Source organism: Plectropomus leopardus, chromosome 2 (genome assembly GCF_026936395.1).
Source record: "Plectropomus leopardus strain MGB_pleo_1.0 chromosome 2, ASM2693639v1, whole genome shotgun sequence".
Taxonomy (NCBI): domain Eukaryota; kingdom Metazoa; phylum Chordata; class Actinopteri; order Perciformes; family Serranidae; genus Plectropomus; species Plectropomus leopardus.
The window spans coordinates 7,180,749-7,201,645 of NC_142177.1; the positions used below are offsets into that span (position 1 = coordinate 7,180,749).

General features: G+C 40.9%; 1 protein-coding gene across 10 annotated transcripts in view; it reads left to right on the plus strand.

Moving 5' to 3' along the window:
* chl1b (cell adhesion molecule L1-like b) overlaps positions 1-20,897 on the plus strand; it is a 91,042-nt gene that overhangs the window by 25,806 nt on the left and 44,339 nt on the right. The window contains exon 1 of one of the 10 annotated variants that reach the window (XM_088083716.1): positions 10,808-10,957. The exons of the other annotated variants lie outside the window; for them this stretch is intronic. The gene's annotated coding sequence lies outside the window, so the exon portion shown is untranslated. Of the gene's footprint in view, positions 1-10,807; positions 10,958-20,897 lie in introns of those variants that run through there. 10 annotated transcript variants of the gene reach the window in all.

Below are 20,897 nucleotides of genomic sequence, written 5' to 3' on the forward strand. Positions count from 1 at the left end.
CCTGCCATGATTAAAGGCTGCGGTGTATATCAGTCTTTTAGAACAGTTTGGTCTGCCATGAACAAACAAACTGTTATTGTTCCATGACAAAGAAAAGCCCTTACCATTGCTCAGTAGATGATACATCCTCTTTGATGACCCACCCTTGTAGTCATTGTTCCACAGTTCTTTTTCCCATAAAACCCTTTGTGTTCTGCATCCTCACCATGACATCACTGACGTTACCTTTAATCTGTTGACATGTGCATCAAAAGGCATAATCAGATTGTGGTTGCTGGTACGTTGACTCACTTTTGTGTTGTTTGCCTTTGGGCGGCCTGTCATGGAGCTCACAATGCTGCGTGTTCAATCATCAGTTAACCTGATTATTCGGCGGCTGCATAAAGCTCCTGGGAGGTCAGCTGTGTGCCCTGCTCGCCATCAGTAACCTGTGGATGTGCTCCAAACCACATCACAAAACAAATCTATACTGCGCCTCTGTTTAAAGTCGTATGCATGATTACAATAAAGCTTTCTTTGCCAAGGCAAAGTCTATACATAGCATGCCAGCACTAATGATTTTCATCTCTCTTTCCCTCCCTCACTCTCTCCTGTTAAAGATTCGATTTTATGATGAAGCAAATTAGATTTTATCCTCCTCGGTGCAGATTTCAAACCGCGGCATTGCAGCTACAATACTTGAGTCTACACTCAGAAGCTGAGGACGCCATCCTCGCTTTGCACTAACCACTCGATACCTCTTGAGACCTGAATTAACTCCCTCTTTGCTCATTTTTTTGAATTTGCACTGCTATTACCTCTCAACCTCCCACAGCTTAACCCTTTGTGCAGCAATGTAACATTGGTAATGAAATGCATATTTTGCTTGACTTACTTTACCAGGGCTGCGTAGCTTACTTTTCTTTTTTGTATGCTCAGAATTCTCAAAACCAGCTTGAAGAAAATGAATGTTTGATAAATGTAAAGCCGAGAACAGCAGCCAAGGTCGCCACTCATGACTCATAATCTGGACACAAATTGTATTGATTGGTCTACAGAGGGGTGCTATAATGGCCTCCTCCAGAGCTCAACTCACTGTGCTGTTAGTTATTGAACTACACAGCATAGATATGTCTGGAAAAGATGGTGTTGTATGCTAAAAGTATGGTATTTTTTCATATAAGGGATAACCATGTTAAAGCTTTCTAGTCCCAATGTCATAGACAATTATCTGAGCTCTGTTGAATATAAAATTGGGCAGATAGTTCTCCTCTGTGTGACTTTTAGTACAACAAACAGCAGACCTCCACCCACCCACACACACAAAGCTATATTCAGTCTTCAGGCAGAGCTTTTGATGTTAGCCTGACAAAGGCACCAACTCCAAAAGCCCCTTTCACAGGATTTTTCTAATGCCCCATGTGTCCTTTCAAGTTGTGAAAAGATAACTTTCTGGGTGTGCCTCGTGTTTCAGTTTGAAGCGGGCATTCGTTTCATTTGTTCGAGCATCCTTTCAAGTGGCATCGGCTCTTAGAAACACTGAGAGCTTTAAGCTCTTGATTTGGCAAGACACTTCACATCTGTCATAGCGGTTTGATGTAGGGTAGATATTTCTGCATGCCGTCATGGCCCTGTGGTTACATTTGCTGTTCTGTGATTTGCTGCACGACTATATCACTGCACTTTACCACCGGTGCTCATAAACAGTCAAATAATGATAGAAACCAGCCATTTTTTATGATTGGTCATTTAATAGTACACCCAATGAAAGAACTGTATCAGTTTTGCCCCAGGTCACCAGGTGCTGCTTTATGTTCACACATAAATTCCTCCTGTAACTCTGTAATTTATTAAGCTGTTCTTGTCATTCATGAGGTTGTAGGCAAATGTCAAGTTCCTGCAGGTCTTCAGCAGCCCCCAAGACACAGTGAATAATTTATATAGGTTTTATAAGTCACTACTACCCTGAGCCCCAGGTATCCCAGGCTGTGACCATAGCCTGTATAATGAATAGACGTAGCCACCGTGATTTCACCCATTGGTTTGTGAACTCCCTCAAGCCTCAAGTTATGCATTTTTGCTCTTGCTGTGTTGGATTATTGGAGCAAAAAGTGGCCATATTTGGATATGAGGAGGGAGATAATCCTAACTCCAGCTGCCACTTGGTTGGCACTGTTTATTTACAGCTATGATTATATGTGATAAAGCTAATGCATTTTTTTGCTAGCAAAAAGCAGGTTTGAAACTCTAAAAACAAAATGTTAACTGGAAAAAAGAAACATCTGTCTCTTTAGAGGGTCCTTCAGTACAATCAGACACTGAACAGACCTTTTTTGGGTGACTAAATTGTTAAACTTGACCTTTCATGAGCACGAATCCGGGGTTATGCCACCTTTGAGTTACCCAATCTAGTGGTTCCCGAACTTTTTCCCTCAGGAACCCCTTTTCAAACATCAAGTTAACTGACGAACCCTGACAAAGTGATCAGTTTTATATTATACTCAATACAGAACAATACCAGTATAGAATAACTGATAAACTGCACAATTAATTAAATTAAGATTATTTCCTAAGAATATTGCTTCAGTTTTCCAGATTTCAGAAACGTTTTATATGATTCTCTGTATAACGTATCATTTTATTTATTTATTTTAACAATTGTACATACTTTAGGCTTCTTTTTGACAAATTTAGTGTTATCTGCTTCCTGAAGGTTTGCTATTGTTCTGTTAGCTGCTTGTTTTTTTTAACTGCATACTTGTCTAAATCATAAATAGCTTGTGTTCAGGTCCTTACCCTGCCCTTATTCTTTTAGATTTTTTTTTTAGTTTATATTCACAATAAGTCTAAATTTTGAAAATACCAAATTAATTTGGTGAAATCAAATGCTGAGATACTGGGCTGCAGTATATTTTCAAGAAAAGTTTTCTTATACCCCTTAAAAAGTCAAGTTAGCTTAAACAAACCCCCATCTGAAGCTTTGGGAACCTCCTGTGGGGGTTAGGTGACCTAACCAGTCATTGTAGCAACTTGTCAATGGAGAGCACCCATGTGTCACTCAGAGGAGCCATGCCCCTAATTATGCATCATTTTCAGCCTTAATAAGACTTAAACAGTTGAGTTCTATACAAATTAATGCAGAATTACAGTTGCATTAATGGGGACAGTAGCGATAGAGACCAAAACCTTATTTTTTAAAGGTTTTTTATTGTTTGTTTGTTTTTTTTGTCCCAGGCTGTAAACATGTTTATTTCTGCAGTAAATTTGGGCATTATAACTATGGGGATTGACTTGCTGTTGGAGCTAGCCTCAAGTGGCCATATAAGAAACTTTTTGGCACTTCTGCATTGGCTTCCTTTTTCAGCTCTAAAGGTTACTGTGAACATATGTAGCATAAAAATATAACTAGACACTAATAAGCACAAACCAAGTAAAGCCAGAAGGGATATTTGCACACAGTTCCTATTGTACTTTGTAGAATTGTGCCCGTGGGCTTCTACACCTGACGTGGGCTAATTGGCTATCAAGAGAGGCTCTGAGAACAATAGGGCTACATGTTTCCCACCACCACATGCTTCCCATGCTCGAAACTAAAGAAATGGGCATTACTGATGCACGGTATGGTTTCCTAACTGGACACACTTTAAAGTAAATATTGGAGAATCGAGGATTTTCCGAGTGTTGCCAAGGCAAAGTAAAATCTAGACACTGTCAGCCCACACACACTGACGCAGACCTGCCAGTGCTCTTTTATGTGCTCAATGAATGGCCATGAGGATGAAGCTTGAAAAGGTGTGCAGCCAGCCTATTGATGAGCATGTCTGGGTAAAAACACACACAGAGACAAGGCCTCGCCCTCTACACCCCCAACCCACACACACACACACACACACACACACACACACACACACACACACACACACACACACATCTTTAATTCGTCTCAAATATTGGGTCTACCTCCTCATCTCTTGCTGTGCGTCCATGTGTGACGGATCCCACCGACATTTTCCACCCCAGGATTAACTGTGTAGCGCGACGGGCCGCTCTGCCTCAGTGCACCTAAAGGGCTGACCCCGAGGTGTGTGTGTGAAGAGGTGGCCAGCAGGGCGCTCCTTAAAAGGCTGTTAGCTCCTTGCTGCTTATTATGAGTGGGCGTGCAGCTGAATTATCTGCCCCTGCTTTCCCTTGTCATAGGACTATAGGCGGAAAAAAAGCTTATTTTCCGGAAATAATTAATCCTACTTGTTGGCATAATAATATTGAGGAGAACGCGTTGCCAGTCGCCTTGAGTGTTTCCTGATGAACCCTTTTCTCCGACAGGTGGGCTGCTGCTGATGGAGATCATCTCCTCATTTAGCTTCCTGCCTGCAGGACCTTTCAGTTCCATTACAACCGAGCCACTCTCTCCGGAGGAGAGGATTTGATTCAGACTTGAGTGTGCATTTGTGCATTTGTGCATGTGTGCATACGTTCGCGAGCAAAGCTGTGTGTCCAGGGTGTTTCTTAAAGCAGAGCCAAGCCTGGTTGCCATGCCTACACATTTTACTAAGAGACACCGCATTTAACGTAATGAGTTCATTTTCAAGCTTATGTTTGCCTCTGTCTTCTCTGTCAGCTGTGTACACACTCCAAAAAGCCGCAGAGCAGAGACCTTTTCCATTGCTAAAAGTCACTTGGGTGAAATGGCTTATTGATTCTTGGCGGGGAAACATGATTAAATTGAGGTCTAAGTGGACACTTCATCTGAACTTGTCTACAGAAGAGAAGATCAGAAAATATAAAAGCCAGTCTGCTTTTGTCCAGGTTCTGTTCAACTATTTTCTCTTTGATATAGTTAAATCAATTGCTTCCTTTTATTGTATTTTACTTTAGAAATAGGTTAACATGTGTTAACTTCAAGTTTTAATTAAAACATGGGGTTTTGGTTAAGTATATAATCTTGACATTCTTGTCACTGTGAAAAATGGTTATTAGTATTGAGATTAAAATGATTGTATTCCACTTTTAAAACTCAGTTCGACGCAGTTTCTGTCGAGATTGTTTTGGTGTGAGTTGCTTCATGTTGGAGATATCAGCTGTAGAGAGGTCTGCCTTCTTTCTAATATAATGCAACTAGATGGCATTCAACTTTTAAAAAAACCTCAACAGCAGTGTCTCTTTTTAGGAATCATGACGCGGTTACTCAAGATAATCCACAGAACTGATTGTGAACAGTTTCATATGGGAACTTTCTTACTGCTGAATTACATCCCCAAACTGCATCGCCACACAGGAGGAAGTGTGCATCTACTCACGGATGTGCAAACATAAAGATGAAAACATAAACGGCATCCTCCGTCCTCTGACAGTTCACCTCAAAATCAAATGTATATATTTTTCTTCTTACCTGTAGTGCTATTTATCAGTCTAGATTGTTTTAGTGTGAGTTGTCGAGTGTTAGAGTTATCAGCCGTAGAGATTTCTGCCCTCTCTCCGATATAATGGAACCAGATGGCTCTTGGTTTGTGAATCTCAGAGTACCAAATAAATTCATTTGAAAAACTCAACAGCATGTCTCTCTCCAGAAACAGGTCAGAAGGAAGTTTGCATTGTGGACAAGAAGCTTGTGCTCAGGACAGCATGAGATGTAAACACTAATGGTGTCCTCCTTGGCTGGGACGTAATGTAAGCTAGCTCAGTGGTGCTAGGTTAGCTAGAAGTAGATACAAGCTTCTTTTTGTACCGTGTTACGATTGGTGGGTGTAGTTCAGCAGAAAGAAAATAGTTCCTACATGAAACTCAAAACAAGGTCTATGGTTAATCTTGAATTTTTCAAACGTATTTTTTTGTGATTTGAGCACAAAAAACCCAAATGCCATTTACTTCATTATATTGGAGAGAAGACAAACATCCCCAAGGCCAATATCTACAACACTGCAACTCACACCAAAACAACAGGTAACATAGCTACAGGTTAGAGGAAAAATATGCGTCCTTTCATTTTTGGTGGAACTCTCCCTTTAATTCATGCGTACATGTTTTGCAAATATAGTTTTAATTAAATCAGGAATATTTAGCATGATGATCTGTGCAGCCTTCTGAGACACAGAGCATTTGCTTAATTTCCTTGTTTGTTAAAGTGGTGTTTGCTTGCTTACTGTTTGGTGTAGTGCAGCCAGAGATGGAACAGACGTTGTTGTGCACATTGTGTTCAGTAGGTGTGCTAATCGGGAGTAGAGATCCCCTGATCACTGCCATGATCACCGAGCGCACCATCTGTGATGCTCTGATGGCCGGCAGTCTGGCTGAGAGAGCTGGATCGCAGTCTGGTACAGTCTCTCTCCTGTGTGCTGTCCCTGTCCTCGCAGGGCTGCAGTCAGCTTCACACTCTCCCTGCGAGTGTGTGTTTTACTCGGAAAACCTGGAACCTCTTAACACTTGCAAGCTGACACTTCTTAAGCTTACATTATTAAACATTTGTCGGGCTCAGATAAACCACAAAATGTGTGCAGCACCCCACGGATGTGTTTTGATTTATTTTTTAGATATCTGTTGTTTGATCAGTTTCTCTGTAGTGTGCCGCGCTGAATAAATCAGCTGTCAACGCAGATCTGGAAATAATTGAGGAGCCTGTTAAAGTGCCATGGATAATAGAGAATTGCACATAAACGTGGGCAATTTCATGGCAGGAATTTAGCCTGTTTTTCATTTGCAGTCACAGGTCATAAACAGTACCAGTCACATCTGTGGCAATAATGCACAGCGTTCTTGCTGAGTTCAAATAGAGTTACAAGTTGTTTGCGATGGAATTCCCAAACTGTGACCTGAAATAAATGCAAGCGCACGCTCATGAAGCATGCTGCAAGCACAGCCACTGCGTCAACCCAGGACAACTTTTCATCAAGTGATCAGCATGAAGATACGGACAGCTGTTACCATGACAACTTATAAAAGCATACACAGAAATGCACTGGTTTTCATATTGATTCAGAGCTCAGAGAATCAAGCACTTGGTATCAGCCAAAGGCAGGTTGCCCCGCTTCTATCTGCGAGCGCCAGGTTAGAGGCTTATTGACCGTTTTTGACAGACTGAGTAACAGATGAGTTTTTGGTGAAATGGGCCGTGTGCCCAAAGTTCAATTAAAAGCGCCACACTGTGTGTAGTAAGCATATTTGCCAAAAATGTGTAAATCAGTCTCCGTGCTGCCTCAGCAATTTGGCTGTCCTTCAGGGATATCGATGGCTCCCCCATAACTCATTTTACCCTTTGATGCTTCGACATTTGTCTTATTCTGACAGGCTGAAGGAGATTTTTGAGGTATCACATGAATCACAAAGCTACATTTTCAGGTTTTCGTAAGGTCATGAACTGGGGGTAAAACCACCTGCATTTTTCATCCGCTGCTCTCAAAGTAGACAGTGGGGGGCAACATGGCTTTGAATTGTGTTATTTGTGCTTTCCTCTCGTTCGGTGCAGTCTTGCCCAAGGGGGGCAGCAGGTCAAGAGAGCATTATTTTAATTCCACTGACACAATACAGCTGCAGACCTCCGTCTTGTAGTGGTCAGATAACATTTAGCAATTGCTGCTTGAGGGAGATAAGAGGCGTGTAATAAATTATAGATGTTGTAAACATTTTTCTGTAAGAGCGCAGTGGATAATCTCATTTGAAATTGAATTTCAGAATCAAGCTAAGTCAGAGTGTGTGCTTCAAACCATATCTGGCTGGCAAACGTGACAAATGACATGTCAGGTGCCAGTGAAGCGTAGTGACAGCAGAAAATATGCCAGCTGAATTCACGGGTTTATTGAGTTGCGCGATCTGCTTACACTTTCCGCTGACTTCCTCTATGGCATTTTAACAATCGGTTCAAAGTGTGAATAAATGTTTGCCTTCTCAGCTCTGTAAGTCATGTCCAAATCAGTGAATCAACTGGGCTGGAAGTGTGAATGAGCCAGGAGAGCGGAGAGAAAGGGGAAGAGGCTTTCCCCGGGGCAGTGCCCAGGACAATGTCAGGTTTGTCTGGCCCGAGTGCATGAACACTAAGCTTTTCGGAACTGGCAGGCCGCCCCGGTACCTACCCATCTCCCCCAGCTTCCAGAGCTGTCCAGCCCCGGAGCACTAAGCATTTGTGCAAAGTTCATAAGGCTTCCCTCTGTTTGTGTGGCCATAATGGCAGCTCCATCCTGTTGTAGCTCAAAGAGTGCTTATGGGCTCTAAGGGCCCTTGCGCTGGCGCTGCAGAGGCGTGTGAGTGTTCTCAGTTACTGACTTTGGCTGACTGCTCTCATTATGAAAAGACCAGTGCCCCCCCACTCCACCCCCTCGACAGCTCCAAATCCCAGCCTTCAGTATCAGCATTTCCTTTATCATGTTCTCTGTCTGCCTTTTCAAACCAATTTGCTAAATGGAAACCTCAAGCTAAATAAAATGAAAAGTCAGTCCATTCTCTTCAGTCCATTCATTTACTTGAATAGCGAGCAGAGAAAGCTACTTTTCTAAGTTTCAAGAGATACACCAGCTGTGAAATGCGGGTCCAATATGAATAAAATGTTTGAAATAAAAAATTGACAGATTGCCAGTACCAGTACCGATGTTTCTGTAGGTGTCCATTTTGTTAATAAGTAATAAAAGTAATTGAATTTAACTAAAAGTAATTTATTAAGCCATTTATTACACTTTAACCTTCAACTTCGACTGAGCACAAATTCAAATTTCTGAAAAAGCTTTCAGAAAAATAACATCTTCAAGAAAAAATGCGACAGAAGCTTTTCTTTTTTCTTTTTTTTTTAAAACTTAAATATCATGATTCCCGCCAAGGGCGTTGGTGGGAACACACGAAACGGGGGATTTGAGAATCCTCTACCAGAAAACTTTGAGCAGCAAACACTTAATTTCCTTGTGAAATTTTTGTACCCATTTGTGCGCTTACTGCATCAATTTCTGGTGTAAATGTCTTCAATATAGTCAAATTAAAGTACTGTTTTTATTGGAGAGGACAAATGCACATGGTCTAAATATTGAAACATGTCCCCTGCATCCCTTAGAATAATCAACACTTTAGATTCTCTCTCTGATATATCTGAAATTGCTGTGAAAACAAGCAAGAATTTCTTCTTCAAATAAATAGCTGTATTTATTCAAGTTTCTCACCAAAAACTAAAATTTGCAAGATTATGTAAGAACACACCATAACAACGTAATAATTAACCTTCAGTTCACTGTGTCCCTTCGTCTCAAAGGCGTCCTCAGAAAGGTCTTTGTTCATCCCAAAAATGTTTTATATCGTCCTTGGAATCATGAGACAAGGTTAGTGATCATGCCATGTTTTTTTGCCTCTGCGAAATCGCTGTGACACAAGAGAGAATCATCAACCACGGCCATCTGTGAATGTGGTGTTACTAACCCATCATCCAGTGGAAGTCAAAAAGGTGAATATCGTCCGATACCGATGTTCAGCAGATGAATTGGTGCATCTCTATTAGGGATACAAGACATTGGATTTTTCAACAGAACTGTAAAATTCATCCCATTTTAAGAGTCCTGCACGATGCTCTCCTTGAGACAATCCTGACCATAGCAAAAACAAAATTTGACCCATTTCAGTTAATTAAAGTTGAACAATTAAAGCATGATCATATCAGTAGAAATGCTCATTTTAAAGCCGTTATCTGCCAATACCAGTGACATGCTGCTATTATTATGCATTCCTTATTCGTATTTATATTCAATATAAGAGAAAAGCTCAATAAATTGGTGCTTCTCTGTTTTTATTCAATGTAAGTGAAGAGGCAGGCAACGTTCTTTAAATGTTTCTAGTCGTAGTTGGTTAAAATCAATTTAAAATTTAAATTGCCCATAAAAAGCTGCTAAATGACTAAATAGATCTGTCCAGTCCTATAAAGGTACGCAATCTCACCTCCAGCATTCCCCAACTGTCAGCATTTCTGAGGCCCGAGTGATAATAACCTCGTTATTTGTGGCTGCAAGTTCCTTGGAAGCAGCCTTTGCCTTTGGTTGGTTTTCTACCGCGGTTACGACCCACATCAGCATAATTCAAGCATGACCCTCCTCCCCCCTTTCATTTTCTGCCTTTCTCCCCGTTAAAACCCAAGTCTCAGACTAGGGTCCACACCATACATCATCCAGACTGGGGGTGCTTCCTCCCTTCCCCCCTTCATGTGTCGTGGGAGAGAGACTGCGGCTTTTTTTTCTTGCCGGGCTGGTGGAAGGCTCTTATCGACGGTCTCAGCATTCTCTGTGCACTGAGCTTTCCCCTGACATGTCACCCAGCCTCCACTCCAGTATGGAGTCAAATGTATGTTCACCAGCATGGAACAATCTAGGTCCACTTGCATACCAAAAAAAACCCCAAAAAACATTGATTTTTTCAACCTAAAATCTTTTTACAGTAGGAAGAGAGGGGCGTTCTTCAGTGCTCCAGTACTGGACAAATGCTGAGCGACAATCTCCAGCTGTATTAGCAATTAAGCAGATTGTCACCGGCTGACAAAAGGAGATTGCAGATTTTCACACAGCAGGTGATCTGTGCTCCCACCTCGTATACCCTTATTTTTTTTTCTTCAGTTGATTAATGCAAATAAACACTTTTCAGCACGACTTCAGGTGCTGCAAACATCTTTCATGACACTGAAGGAGGGGGGCGAGATGGAACTTGCATTCCTCCACTCTCTTTTGTACACAGCCGGTGAATAGCCTTCAGATCGGGCTTTGTGGGAATGATTGTCAGTGGCTTAATGAGCGCCTTTGCCAAGCTAGAGGCTTTAGGCAACATATGTGACTACAGTGCCTCTGTTCCTCTCCGTCTCCAGCTTGTATGACACAACACAGAACCGGCTCACCACTGTCCTTTGTTTTCTTTCTGCAAATCTGATTGTTACCTCACTCATGGTTTCCTTTTCTTGCGGATGTTATTACCTGGAAAGGCAGAGTTACTCCTCTCATGGGGACCAGAGCTGAGAATGAAGTAAAATCTCGTAAGTATCCCGTAGTGTCCAGGGAAGTCTGTGAAAGCTTTTGCAGCAGATTTGGGTTTAGCGTGTTTTGGTGTTTTCATGTGCAGGACAGAGTCAGTAGATTATCTTTCAAGGAAAGCAAAGGCAAAACTGATGAGCTTGGGATTCACATTCTCTGTGAGTTGAATTAGCTATATTAAGTTGTTTTCTTGCTCTTTGTAAAATTTATATACTTTAATGTGAAAACTGAGCTTTGTAGTAGTTTTTTTATTATTCAAAATTTTATTATTCATTATTAGTGAAAATATTTTTAAAGAATGCACTTTTGACTTTTTAACAACCAAGCCGGAGTCAAATCAACCCTATGTTTAAACAAAGTATTCTTGAACACTTTGCGACTCCAAATAATTATCACAGGAAAACTTCATAACAATGAAAATGTTTACATGAGATGCTCTTGTATTATTTACTAAGAAGTCTGATGAATCTGAATAGAGGGATACTTGAGTTGTAAAACATTTCTAAGTGCTCCATGGCAGATATGTGACAAGTTAAAAGTACCATCTGTACTTTGTACAGCTGTAAATTTGGATTTGTTCTGAGTTGCATGCTTGTGTATAAGCATGTGAAGATAATATTTGTGTTAGTCATTGGGGGTTATAAGACCGGACATACAAAATAATTTTACCAGCTGGCTGCACCTGTTCAAATGATCAGATTAAAGCTCATCCCTTGTTTAAAGGGGGAATTATAGTTAAGTTACATTCTAAAATGTAAAATGTTTTGGATTAAACTATATTCTCATCTACAAGATAAATTATTTACATTAATGTCAATGTTGATAAAATCAAATCAAATAAAATCTGTTAAATAGATTGATTGTGTTCCTAAGCTACAGTATGATCAATAGCTTTACATTGCATCTGCTAATGTAACATAAGTAGTTAGAAATGTTGGTAGTCCTGAAAACATGTTGCTTTTATTGATTTATTGCTTGAGGAGAATTGTGTCAAAGACATGTGGTAATGTAACGCAGGCAACAAGCTAGCTGTTTGTTAAAGCTACAGATGATAATTTTTCAAAAACTTTTTCAAATGTTTGTTGAAACTGTAGTAAATGAGACAAGAAAAAAAGCATGTCCCTCCGCCTCCTGATAGTGCCTCTCATGGGATTTGCTTTAATCCACTGTGGCTGAATGAAAACAATCAATCAGAGCTCAGGAGTACCTAATGCCATGTTTGTGCTGGCTGGTGGGTGGTGCTTTAGTGCGACCGCTTCAGACATGGTAGATGGGTCACAAACTTCCTACTTTCACAGCTAAACAGTGCACTAAAATATGTTTCTAAAAACATTTAAGGTGAGAATGAGGTAATTACGGCTGGGGCTATGGAATAAAGGGTGTTGCATTACAGGTTGCATTACAGGCAGTTCCACTTGTTTTGATTTTTTGCCTTTACCCACTTTGTCATTATATCCTCCTTACTAATGATTATTGATCAAAAAAGGGAATTGTGTTAATATTTTTTCAAAGTACCAATAGTCATTCCTACAATATTGCCATATCAAAGAGGGAATTCAGTGAAAAAAAATTGTAATGTTCGATTCTGTCTCCCAGTTAAAGCATAAATGATGTGCTTTTGAGGAGATTTTAAAAAATATCAAGATATACATCGTGTATCGAGATACAGCCTAAAAATATTGCAGTATAACTTTCAGCTTTGAGTTCACAAGTTCAGTGGCTGACATGACTGACGACTTTATTAGAGACTCCTCAGCTCTGATTGGTTGTTTTCTGATGGGCGGGATTCTTACAAATGCTTGATGCAATAAATGCACACTTGATGCGACAAATGCACATTTTCAGCAAATATGAGAATTTCTTTCTTTTTTTTTTTTTTTACAAAGTGAAAGCAGAAAAGTTATGCCTCTTCTTGTCTCTCCTGTCCTGTCTGAGCTGTTGCTTGGACACAAAATACAGGCATTAAGATCAAACATTGAGTGAAATACACATTGTTGTTAATATAGTTTTTTACACTTAAGTGCATTGTTCAATATGAAAGCTATGATGTTGAGATTTTTGTTGAAATTGTTTTGGAGATGTGTTGATTCAACTGTGCAGTCATTTTGGAGACTGTGGTTTGTGCTGCTGTTATTGGACTCAGTAGTAGATTCAGTGACTTGTGATGATGGGTTTATTGTTGTTGTGTCTGTACACTATCTGCAACAGTGAGATTCTGTCTTGTCATATTCTTGAATCTTAAATCTTGAGGTTCCGGTCTTGCTTGAGCTCATTCCACCGAGTTTGTCTCAACACAACCTCAACTCAACCCTATTAAGTGATGGAGAGGCACAGGAACTGGGCCACATATCCGACAGCTGTGTCAAACAGCTTACCCAGAGTAACACTGTCCAGATGCTCGGCTCAAGCTCGGAACAGGAAATTCAAATGTTGAATTACAGATAGCAGAGAAGCTCTCATTTCACAAGCCGAAATTATGATTTTGACTGTATGTATATTGGGCACCTGAAGGGATTTAAAAAACGGATGAAGGGGTATTTCTGTAAAAATGTGGTTTTGCTGCTGCTCTGCACACGCTGCAGGGACATCAGAAATTCTCGGTTGTTGGCAGAAATAAATTCCTCCAGGGTCTGATGGAGGTAAGGATTTGGAATATAAGAGCCATCGATCATGTCTTGCTGTGGCACAGTTTCGTCTGGGGAAATTGCCAGCATCAGTCAGACGAAGTGAATGAATGTGGAGCAGAGCACACTGTGTTAGTTCACACAAAATAATATTCCAGTCCCTGCAGTCCAACTTGTGAATTCATCTCTCTGCCGGCTACTCAGTGAGGATCACACACTAATGTGATTATTGTCCTGGGCAAGGGGGCACTCCCGTGGGACTTCAAAGAGAGCAGATCAGAGGGAAAATGAGAAAAAGCTGTAAGCTGTGATGCACACAGGTGCAGTGCACTTTCTGAAGCCTATTCTTTTGCTTTAAACATATTAACAGGTTCAAAGTGGGGACTCTGACAGCATCTGGTATGTAGTTTCAGCCTACAGCAGCACATACAGTACATTCTGTATGATTTATGATAATGTCATGTGACATGCTCTGGTGATCAGTTTAAGTGTTTTTCACTCAGCGTATAAATTATGCAAAAGACTAGAATTAAAAGTCATAATCCGTGGCAAAAATAATGACAAGCTTCTCTGTGGAGACACCACTGTAGGTTTTATTCATTCCTGTTTTGTTTGATCATTCTGAGCAGAACTTCATATTTTAGAGAGACAAACAGCTTTCAGACAGACAAAAGAGCCACTAATTAGGCGCCGGGGAGCCGTCATGCTCTTTGTTCATGAAAAAATTGAAAGCTTTTCTTAAAATGCCCTTTACTGACAAGATAAAAACCTCTAGTGGTTGGAAACCTCTTCAGTTGTTTGTTCTCCTTCTTCTGCCTCTGCACCGGCAAGGCATTATGTTTTTGGATTGTCTGTGTATATCCGTCCATCCCATTACCGTGAAAGCATTATCTAAGAAATCTGAATTTGTGATTCTGATTAAAGAATGCCTCGAGAGAATCTCGTCAAATTTGGCATAAATGTCCACTTGGTCCCAAACATGAACTGATTAGATTTTGGTAGTCATAGATCAAAGGTCAGGGTCACAGAGACCTGTATCATTCTTGTGAATGCGATATCTCAAGAACACGTTGAAGGACTTTCTTAAAATGTGGCACAAACGTTAACTTGGACTAAGTGATGAATTGATAAGATTTGGGTGGTTATATGTCAAAGATCAAAGTCACTGTGACCTCATCTGTCTCAGTCTTGTGAATGCTATATCGCATGAATACCTTGAGGGATTTTTTTTATTTGGTACAAACATGTACTTTGAGTAAAGGATGAACTGATGAGAATTTGGTGATCAAAGGTCAAGGTCACTATGACCTTGCATCCATCTCATTCTTGTGAACGCAGTGTCTCCTGAACACATTTCAGGACTTTCCTCAAATTTGGCACAAACGTCCACTTGGGCTCAACGATTAATTGATGAGGTTTGGGTGATCCAAGATCGAAGGTCAAGGTCACTGTGTCCTCACTAAGCACACGTTTGTCTAAAACTTAAGAATTCATATGAAATTATGACAAAATTTCACACAAATGGCAAATAGGATAAAATGGTAAGGTGATGATATGTTTCATTCAAAAAGGTCACTTCCCTGTGACATCATAATGTTTTGCAAAAATGCTTTTCTAACCATTATTCAACACCATAGGGGAGACATTTGGTCAGATAGTGAATTGGTGACACTAATCTTGGGTGTCCACCCTGAAACTGTGCTGGCTGTAGAGATCTTCTGTGCTGCCAGGGGGGAAGATGTGTGTGAAGCAACCATGCTTTCACAGACATGGATGTCAACTGTAACTGTAACCTGAGAGGTGTGCGGAGCCACAAGGGGGTCATTGTAGTTCCAAGTGAACTGCATCATACATTCACTTGTTCATTTCATCCCTCTGTGGCACTTGCATAAGGCTCTGTGGGGTCGCTGCAGGTTATGCGTGGTGTATCCCACTGTCTCCCTGGTGAGGTGGGGTCATAAGGGTCATTCTTCATTAGTTCGTATAGACCACTGGGGTCACAAACCCTGCAGTTCATCGGTGCAGCCACTCTATATCTTTTCCCAACTGAGCCTCATTCCTCCACACCTGAGAGTCTCAGCTCATTCCTCCATCCTTCTCCTGTGCTCCCCCTCCACCCAGCTCCAGTCTCCCATCGCCTCATCCTGCTGAAGCTACAGACCCTGAAATATTAATGGTGTGATAATTGAACTGCCAAGCTTTCTGAAGTGCAGTAAAATGGAGCCAAATCTCAATTAGACAAGCATATTACCTAATATTGCTCCCACTTCCTAATCTCATTTAGCATCTTGTTTCTGTTTTTTCTCCTGCTACTAATATTTTAATAATAGATGAATTGCATGGCTAACCCTGTAGAATACTGATTGTGTGAAACATCGCCAAAGGTCAGAATACAATCTTTTCAAATTCTGAAGAGCAAAAAGGAGGAACTAAATCTCTAAACACAGAAGGAAATTAATTTCCACATAAAAAAAGTTTTGCCACTTACACAAGCTTTGTTTTTCACCAAGAGCTGGAAAGGGTGTCAGATTTGCAAGCTAAATGAGCAATTGATTATACAAAAAAGAACAAAACGACAACCCAAAGAAACCGCACTCATTACACACATCAGAAACAACGCAAGTCAATTGCCGCTTAGTGTTAATCAGCTAGGCCTTTGTTTTAATTGTTCTTGAATGATCAAATGGGAATCAGTGTGGAGGCATTATCAGGGCTGAGAGAGGGGCGTGTGGAGCCGCTGTCTTCCCGTCTCAGGTCTTTAACGAAGAGAATATTTTAATCCCGGCTGACAAGACGAGGATCTGCTTAATCCTATTACAGGCTTGCACATTAAACTACAGTAGGCCCACACTTCTCTGCCTGTTGTCTTTGTGTGAGAAAGAGGCAGATGGTGCCAGCTCAAGAGCCTACTGTAGTGAACTTTGAATGGCTGTGCTCAGACCCAACCCAGTTACTAAACAACACAGCCACAAGTGTGGAGAATGCTCCAGGAAACAACTTGTTGTTGTGGGGCGATTTTTCCTTGAAATCTAAGTCATGTGATCCTTACAGTGTGTGATCCTTTGTATATATTTGTTAATGTGTTTATAATTTAAAGTTACGGTGTGATGCAACACCAGATGGCGAAACCGTAAGAGTCAAGGAAGAGACAGAGCTTGCCAATTGTGGTGTAGAAGTGTGCCAAAGTCAGTGAAAGCTGCATAATGATCATTAGAGACACAGTGTACAAAAGTTAAAGCTGAGACTGAAAGCTGAAAGTAGTAACAATATAAATGCTGGTTACCATAGTGTTTTTGTTTGGGTTTTTTTTATATAAGAAAATTAGAAATGTTACATTATTAACAATGTAAACATCCGAACACTCTGGGATAAAGCTGTTTCTAACTAAAATGGCTTTTTTTTTATCAGGAACTAAAAGCCCTCTTTTCCAAAAAAGTACAGCTGGATTGGTTTAGTCAGGTAAACACACAGGAACACACAGCTCTTAAATGTAAAGGACTGTTTGAAACGAGGCAGCAAGACATCAGTGGTATGAATATTTTAGCCCAGTTTGCTTTACAGGCTATGGATAAGAAAAATTAGCAAGATTTTTAACATGTCGCTCAGCTATAAGATGAAACTTTAAATGTACCACGTGGCATCATTACGGGCTTTGGGAAAGTTTGAGAAGTGGCTGGGGAGCTTTTTAGTTTGACAAAGACATGAATGATGATGAGAAGAATTAGGTTAAAAAGCCTTTGTATCAAATTTGTCTACATTTGAAAGTGATACGTGTTGTTGACAAGGGAAAAGTTTGTCGGAGAGTGCTCTACATCTGTCACTCAGAGAGAGCTTTAGTGCGGAGGAAGATCTCACTTGGCCCATATGTCTTCAGCTCCCTCTCCGTTCCCCCTCCACCAAGAAGCTTCTGTCCCCTCTGAGCCTTGACTAAGTAAGGTTAGGGTTCATATTGGCCTTCCCACAGTGAGCAGCTTTTAACCTCCTGCCAGCTTCATCAATCTCAGGCTGGTGTGATCGCTGCTGAAAGGGGCGGGGATTAAGAACAGCCTGTCGTCTGTAAATCAGCGGAGCCTGAGGGGGCCCCTCTCGTGTTCATCATATAGGTCCAATAGGCACCATACCCTACCACTTCGATGTAGACATCGTCACTCACAGCGGTTAAGCTCTAAGAGCCGACCGCCCTCATCCAGATGGCCGAGCTGGTTCTCGCTAAATGTTTAACGAGGGGAGAACAAATTAAATCAGAAGGCAAGTCATCAAGCACAGTTTGAACAATGTAATCCATCTAAGGTGGTTTGAGGTTGGTAAAGGATTTTGGCCAGCACAAAAGGACAATGAGAACACAATGTCTTGTGAGGATTGTAACCCCCCTTCCTCTTCTCCTAGTCAGGCCAATCTTCACCAACAAAGCACAAGCCAATTAGCACAAAGCCCTTACCTTTTGATTTTAATCTGTGTTTAGCAACATAAATCACCATGTCTGGGAAAGACTGAAACAAAGCAAAGCCTGAGGCATTTTTCTGGATGACTTATAACTCCGAGACACCAATCTTCAGTTGGAAATAAAGTCAATAGGCTTGAATTGTGATTGAGAGTGGTTTGGATGTATATAATGTATAGCGCTCTGAGAGTCTGGAGCCTTGTTGGTGATGGTGGGGTTGGGTGGGGCAGGGGTCACAATGGATCAGAAAGCCAGTATTGAGTCAGAGACAGAGTTAATACCATTAACATGAGGCACGGTTGAGAAGTTCAGAGAGCACGTTTGTCTGAAAACAGGTCTCCACTGAATGAATGAAATCGAACTCTTTTGTTCTGTGGTCAGTTATTTAATTACATCTCATGAACATTTGACCTCAGTGTTTCCTATTGAATTTGTTAAAGCCGCAAGAAGATTAGAAAAGAGTAACAGTCAGGGACCACAGTGAACGCCAATCTCTCTTCTGTACATGTCTTGGTTACTACAGCTTAACAACCAGTATTGGGAAGTTTTTATAACAAATTTCGCCACTGATCACCGAATACATGCTCTAAACTTTAATTTGTAATGTATTTCATTAAAGTACTCCTCACATATTCTTAATACCTTGGATTACTTTATGAATCATTTTGCTCAGCTCATTTGTTTGGGTCTTCTATTTTTATGCCAAACACATGACGTGTCCTGGCTGTGCATCATCTTGCTGTTTTCCTGTAGAAGGTGCCCTGCACAAACTTTTTTAATCACCTGTTTATGAGAAATGAGTGCCTCAAATGAATGTTATACCATATCGTAACAAGAAGTGATTGCAACTCTCTGCTGATACAGAATCTGTTAAATATGCACTTCTGTAAGGTCAGGTGGACAGATCAAATATCTATCAGCTGTTTGCTCGATGTAGAGATGTAACTGCTTAAAAGACAGGCGGGTGTTAAATTTCTTGTTCAAAATGTTTACACTTTTTGAACAGAAAGCACAGAATTCTTTGTCCCCTCTCTCAATTCAACATAAATGATTTTGTGGGTCTGTGAACGCAGCTCAGGCAGAACTCGCCATGAATTCTTTTTTCTTCTGCAATAGTTTGAGAAGTTCCATTCACAGCATGAATAAGAGATTTGTTGATTCAGTCAAAGCTGATCACAGGACGAAAGCAGCAGTTGCAGAGAGATGAGTGAAAACAAACTTTTAGATCCACCACAATGAACACTTAAGTTTCACTATCATAGCACCTCACATTCTGCTGCTCCATCTGTGCCCAGAGTACACCCTGCACTCTGTGGGCAAAATGAACAGCCAAATTACAAATATTGTATATACCAATGGCACTCCTACTAATGGTAAAACCAAACAGAAAATGTCAAATATATACATAGCAGCAGACATTTTAATCATGCCACCAAGTAACCTGTTTTTAAAGACAGTAACTTTATTCAAAGTAACAACTATTTAGACTGTGACAGAATACAGTTGCTCAAATTTTGCCTTTTATATATGTAATGCTTTTCCCTGTATTCAGTTACTTTCCTATCCTGACAGTGAGCAGCAACTACTTTACCAGATATTACAAGGTACAAGGTATATTTATTAGTTATATGTAAATATACAAGGTATATTTATTTTTTAAAATTTGACCTTGATCCTGCTACATCTTTTGAGTTGAAAGATGAGTTTGATTAAAATCACCAGCTACTGTGAAAATTCTATCCGGTTGCTTGGGCATGTTGCTGCTGATGGCATCATTCAACTCCTGCAGTGCACTTTTTTTTAATATTCGTTGGGAGTCTTGTGTCCTGTCAGCTCTGGACAAGGTCCGCTCATCCAGAGCAACAGCTACCAGGATGTTGGGGGTTAACCATGTCTCTGTAAAGATTTGCGCAGTCTCTGATTTGTTGCTGAGAGAGCCCCAATCACATCTCATCCACTTTATTCTCCTGCGACCAGACATTAGCCAGAAGAAGGTTTGGTAGAGGAACAGCTCCCGGTCCAAGACGAGTCAGCCACGCTCTCCTCCCTCTCTTCATCCGGCACTTTCGGTTTCATTTTACCCCTCTGGTTTGACTGGTCACTCTGCATATGCCGTTGATGGGGATCCTCTCGCCGTCTGCTGCATTCAGTCCAAAACCCACACAACTTCCCTATGTTGATAAATGCTTTTCTAATGTAGAAAAGTTGCGCTTCAGCGGAAGAGGCCATTATTTGGCTGGCTTAGCAAACCCTTGTTACTATACATGTCTTGGTTACTACTGCTTAACAACACCAATGCCTCCTTTGACATTATTAATTCCAATTACTTTATAAGTATGGTGCTCCTTGCATGTTGAACCAGTCCTGTTTCACATGAGCACCAGCAAAACGCCTTGTAGAACAGCTTTATGATTTCACATTTCTCTAAAACTAATGCTCCACTGTTAGTTTGTGGCAGCATTTGTTAGCTGTTCAGCTAATTACTCCAGCATGACCCACCAGGCTGGGCCCCGGCCAACACGAGGAAGACTAATGAACTGACACCCCAGAGACAGTTAAATTCCCATACATCGCTCCCTTCCGTCCTCCTCCCTCCTCCAGTTCTGCACTCTGGACCCATCATGTGCTCATTATGGTCCACACTCTGGTCTGTTAGCTGGAAAATGATCCAGTGCTCTGTGCTCTGCAGCCTGTCAGTGTGCGAGAGCAGACAGCTTACTCTCCCTGACTGTTAACTACGTATGCTATTTATGCCGCACACCCCTCAGGCAGCAATATTTGCTGCAATAATAGATAAATGTGTAGCTGCATTGTTAATCTCTTTGAGTCATTGTTATCAGAAACATGCAGGCACAGATGAAAACAGCATTGTGATTA